The sequence below is a fragment of the Chenopodium quinoa genome, unplaced genomic scaffold (assembly GCF_001683475.1).
Source record: "Chenopodium quinoa cultivar QQ74 unplaced genomic scaffold, ASM168347v1, whole genome shotgun sequence".
NCBI lineage: Eukaryota > Viridiplantae > Streptophyta > Magnoliopsida > Caryophyllales > Amaranthaceae > Chenopodium > Chenopodium quinoa.
In genome coordinates, this window is record NW_018743555.1 from 1507388 (window position 1) to 1513122 (window position 5735).

Here is a 5735-nt window from a genome sequence, read left to right on the forward strand (position 1 = left end):
TTAATTCTTATTTATTTTGGTTAGTAAATCGGGGGTGTTACATAAGACTAGTGAGTGTAGGTGATATGTTAAGACTCGTGTCATGACCACGTGGCTAGAATATGTGACTAGACTCAATTAATGACTTAACAAAGTATTATTGACAACGAAACTTAACCGAATTAATTAGTAAACTGGTTAATTAGACACTAGGTGATGACACAATCAATAATCCGATCTGTCGGTAAAACGACAGGACTGGCGTCGCACTGTGTGGTGTAGCGCCAGACGACAGAGATGTCGCCAGGGGCCACACTCCACAGACAGGCGCTACAGTCCAGACTTTGGCGCCAATGCTGGAGCTTCAATCTGGGACTGTTTTCGGTGTTATTAATCAACAGGGGTATGCCTAAAGTCGTACTAAGTCAATTCTGATTTAAATATTAGACTTTATTGACTCAAATTAATTAATTAGGCAAAGTTCTTTAAGTCATTAATTTATTTAATCTCAACACAAGTCAAACAAACGGTTAAGAAAACATATAATATATGTACAACAAATAATGCACAATTAGTCAAGTAGGCACAATATGATGCAATGAGTTTGCAACCTAACCATGGCTCTAGTTCTCTAAAGTTCGGGATATGGTTTAGTCAATAGAGGGTCCATGGTTAATTGTCCAGATGCACCGCGCGGAAGCCTAACCGTGAAGGGTTGGCGCGAGTGGATGGGACACTGCGAGTTTTACAAAAAACTCGCTTCCATGGTTTGGTGAATTCAACATTCTCGGATGTACCCTTTGTTGCTCAGAGCGTTCAATCAGGTAGATGGAGCATGAATTCCCAGAGGGTTATGTCCATATGTAGAACACATATGGGTTTCAGAAAAATGGGAAAAAAATTCAATCAGGAAGTAGGATCGAGCAAACAATACGAAAAACTGGTCGAAATTAGAACACATATTTCTGGCTCGGTATTGGAAGAATTTTGCGCCAGCAAACAGAGACTGGCGCCAGGTTTTAGCTGTAGCGCCTGGCGCCAATGCTGGCGTCTGGCGCTACAGTTAAATTCTAGTGCCAATGCTCTGCCCCCTGACGCTAATTCCTACATGCCTTAGCAGCTTTCTATGCTCGATAAAATTTTCCAGTTTCGCGCAGTGTTACTTCGGTCCTAGTTGTGAAAAATATTTCTCAAATTTCCTACGTGTAAAATCCTATGTTTTTAACTCATTACGGATGGTCTTTCCAATGAGATCTTTTTTATGCATATGACAATAATGTTAATCAAAATTACGCACATGAAATACTTAGAACGTTTCGAGTCTCATCCACTCATTCTAAATCATTGCCGAAACAAATTCAGGAATTAAAATAGAAATCCTCCCCAGTGGAGTCGCCATAAACTGTAGGGAATATTTTCAAGCGTTAACCCCTGGCTTGAACCCCACTGTGATCATACACTTAAATACGGTGGCGTCCAAAGGGAAAGAAGATAGAGCAAAAGAGTCGCCAATAAGTTTTAGGAGCTTGTAAACCGTTCACAGGGTGAAGGTTACACCCCTTAACGATCCAAGAGATCGTCAACTCCATAAGGTCTTGAACCAAATAAGGGTTCGGGGATGAAGGTACAAATCCAACCTAAAAGAGATTGAACCTGCCCTAATAATAGGCCTCTACGTTATTCTGATCGTATTCATGTGCGCTTTCTGACTAACATGCAATCAATAGGATTAACCCTAAACTTGTTTATCTATGTTGGTTGAATTTAATGCACAAATAAATCTATTATTGGCGATCACTTGAATTATAATCATATTAACCCTAAACAAGATTATTAATTATCTTATTAAGCGTGATTACAAGTACAAATTCCCTTTAAACATGCATAAAAGGTGTGATCAAGCAATAACAATAAATATAATCAAGCAACATAATAATCAAAATAATAAAATTATAATCATCAAAATCATAATTAAAAATCATCATCATAACAATAATTATAACAATTATAATCATAAATCATAAAGATAATCATAATAATAATCAAAACAATAATCATCATTATAACAATCGTATTAATCATAATAATAATCATGTTAAAGCATAGCAAGATACTAGGCATGATACTAACAAGATTAATAACAAACCCTAGCATGTCACTAAGCAATAAAAATCATATCTTTAACCCTAACATGATACTAACAATCATAAATATTAGGAAGAACATAGGAAGCATCATACTTTTAATCATACTTGATATTAAATTTACCCTAGACATGATACTAGGAATCATAATAACAATCTAAACATGAACTCTACATCATAACATTAATAAAAACCATTAAAGTACTTACTTTGATGCCTCGTACCTCTTTCTAATAACAAAATACACACGTTAGTAACTTCAAGGAAAATAATAATTAAAACAATTAAATTAAATAATGGAAAGAGAGATTTGGGACCAAACCCTCAGAAATTAAACCTTTCACGTTTAGGGCGAAGGCAACTTCAAATATGGCTAGGTGTTTCTAGATCTAATGAATGCGGAATTTTGTATTTGGGAAAAGCTAGTTTAGAAAAAGAGAGAGAGAGTAATCAAGAGAATCTTGATGAGAATTGGTGAATGATTATTGAAGAGAATGAGAGAGAATTGATGATTGCGAATGAAAACTGGTTGTAGGTGAAGACTGGTTAAAACTAATGATCAAAAACGGAGTTTTTACGACGTTATTGATAGAGAAAATCAGCCAAAAAGATAAAATATTAAAACAGTCTGGCGCACGTAAAACAGTGTTGGCGCCAACGCTGGTTATTGGCGCCAGGCGCTAAGCGTAGCGCCAGGCGCTACAGCTGGCGTTTGGCGCTGATTCAGAAAATCACGCGTTTTCTTAAAATTAGATAAAAATTGCCGTACAGGAGGATAAAATCGTATTTCCCTCAAAAATGCTCTTTGATTTCAATTAAAACTCTGAAAAGTCAACAAAAGTCAATTTATCAATGCTAATTGAATTAGGAATGAAAAGAACCTTCTAGAAGAATCTAGAAGATTGAAACCATTCCTAATTACATTAGGAATGATAAATCTATATTAGGCCCTCCCCTAGATCATTGGGCCGCATATAAGACCGGGCCCAGTTTAGTAAATTGGCCATAACTTCCTCAATATTCATCGGAATTGGGCTTATAATATATCGTTGGAAAGCTCTTGTCAAGCCCCATCCAACTACACTACTATTGGATCCATATCATGAACCAACCAAACTGGATTTGCTGTTTTCTTAAAATATGTTTTCAAAAACAGGGAGAAGAGAAAAGAAATTAAAACTATCAGCAACACTAAACTTTCCACACTTTCACTTCATTCGATCATGATTCGACATGAAAGGTACTCATCACTGGGTTTGGTTTTGGGGAGACACAAATGGGTGTCTACAAAAACGAAGAAGATCGAAGCCGGAACCCGCAGAGGAGCGCCCGCGCAGCTACAGTGCGCGCCCACGCATCAGGCTTGCGCGTTCGCGCTCTTCTAGGTTTCTTCGGATCTTCTCGCGGCTTCGTGCGTTCGCTAAGGTCGCACGATTATGATGATGATGAACACTAAAGTAGGTAGTCCCTAAACACCATGATTGTGGGTTCAACACCCCATATTCATGAGAGCATGGCTTGAGAGCGCAAGAGCTAGAACATGGAGAATCCACTTCTTTGCATCTATATTAAGCTTTCCAATTGCCATGAGCTTGCTCCAAAACCTTCCTTTACCTTAGTAAATCACCAATATCAAAACCCGAACCTCGTACAATACCTACAACCACGATAATAGAGCAAATAAAGGAGAAAAGACAAGAAAAACCATAGAAATGCACGAAAGCTACAAAATAAGAGAGGAAAGGTAAAACTAAGAACAAAAGCATAAAACTAAGAATTTATTAAGCATGAAAGCCTTGAAAATAAAGTGAAAACAACCTAAATGCTCATCAAATGGGTGCCATTTATGACACCCATCAAATACCCCAAAGCTTACCTTTTGCTCGTCCTCGAGCAAAACAAAACCAAGGGAGAAATGATGAGCTTATTCAAACAAACAAAAGGAAGAGAAGAGACAAGAATATACACTAACTCACTTTCGTAGGAATTACGGTCAATTTTAGCAACTAAAGACAAGCCATTTAAACCCCTAGATCGCCCTAGAGGACGAGTAATGCTCTCGTAAAGGTTTCCTAAGAGATTAACCTATAACTCTCGTAATAATACAAACAAGGCAAAGCATGAAAAAGAAACCAAAATACAAGAAAAGCAAACAAATGTTCATGAATGACTTTTCCAAATGTACAAGCATAAATGAATGTAAATCATACTAAACAAGTAATGGAGTGCATGTTTTAAGATACCCGAGGTTGAGTGAAACATAAATATGCTAAGCATAGGAACTAGAGAAACACAATCCACTTTCATCCCAAGCGGTCTTACCGTGTTCTCCCTACTAGTCTCTTATCTTCCCCTAGTGAGCATCTCAAAAGTTCCACGAAGGAACCGGAAATAGAGATAATTTTGGGCTACTTGACATCTTGACAATGCATCCCCTCTCCTTAGGCTTTAACTCATAATGCCCTCCCTCGGTAAATGACTCAACCTCTAGGTCGAAAGGTCTTTCCCAATGGTTGTAACGTAAGGGCAAAAAGGGGTGAGGGTAGGCTTAAAATTTTAAAATTTGGTGGTACACCTAAGTTGTGAAGCAAGATTGGCCAAATCTCAACGCCAAAACAAAGAGAACACCAAACAAAAACAAACTAACACCCCCAAGCTTATTCAAAGCCATAACCACAATCATATATACAAAAAGCGTAAATGCTTCTCCCCCAAGCTTGAAGGAAGCATTGTCCTCAATACTTGAAAAGGGGAAAAGAATCACATCAAAATATTTTTGGTATTTTTTTTTTATTTTTTATTATTTATTTTTTTATTCACTCTTTTTGTATTTTCATTTCTTTCAAAGCAATTGTCCATGCCTCTTTAACTTTGGACGGCTTTTTCAATTTTGCATTTATTATGTCCTTGCCTATTTTGACTTTGGACGGCTTTTTCCAACTTTCATTTGCCATTATTCACAATATATATAAAAGACAAGCTTGCTTACAAATAGAACCAATATCTATACTTATATACCACAAACTCCAAAAACATGACCATTTGCTTCACAAAAACCAAAAAGGGAACAAAAAGAAACAAAAGGCTCAAAATTCTAAAGATGTGGCTTGAAAAGAAGGGAAAAGGCTCAAATGGTTAGTAAAAAGGAAAATGTAAACCCAAAGAACTAAAAAGAAAGAAAATTAATCTAGAAAAGAAAAATGACCACACCGAAAAGATGCCTTTGTCCTCCCTAGATGGCTCGGTCTCGAGTTTGAGAATTATGAGTCAAGATTCTAGATTAGGTCCGCAATAGTCAAGGATCCATGCCGCTCATGCAAATATATGTTGAAGGCTTGAAAAATAATGAACCTCACATGGATGTAGCAAAAACTCACTATTGGTGTCAATTCGACTATAGGAAGCAACTACCAACATGCCACAAACAAGTAGAATCCAGTTTCATGGTCCCACTAGTTCTAACCAACTACCTTAGCATGTTTTATCCTAGAATCAACCAAGCGTACTCTCAAACCGTGCACACCGTTACCATTTAAGAAGAAAATCATTCAACTATACAAGTCCAAAAGTATTATGTCCAAAGCAAGAACAAAACAAAGATACATTGCAAAA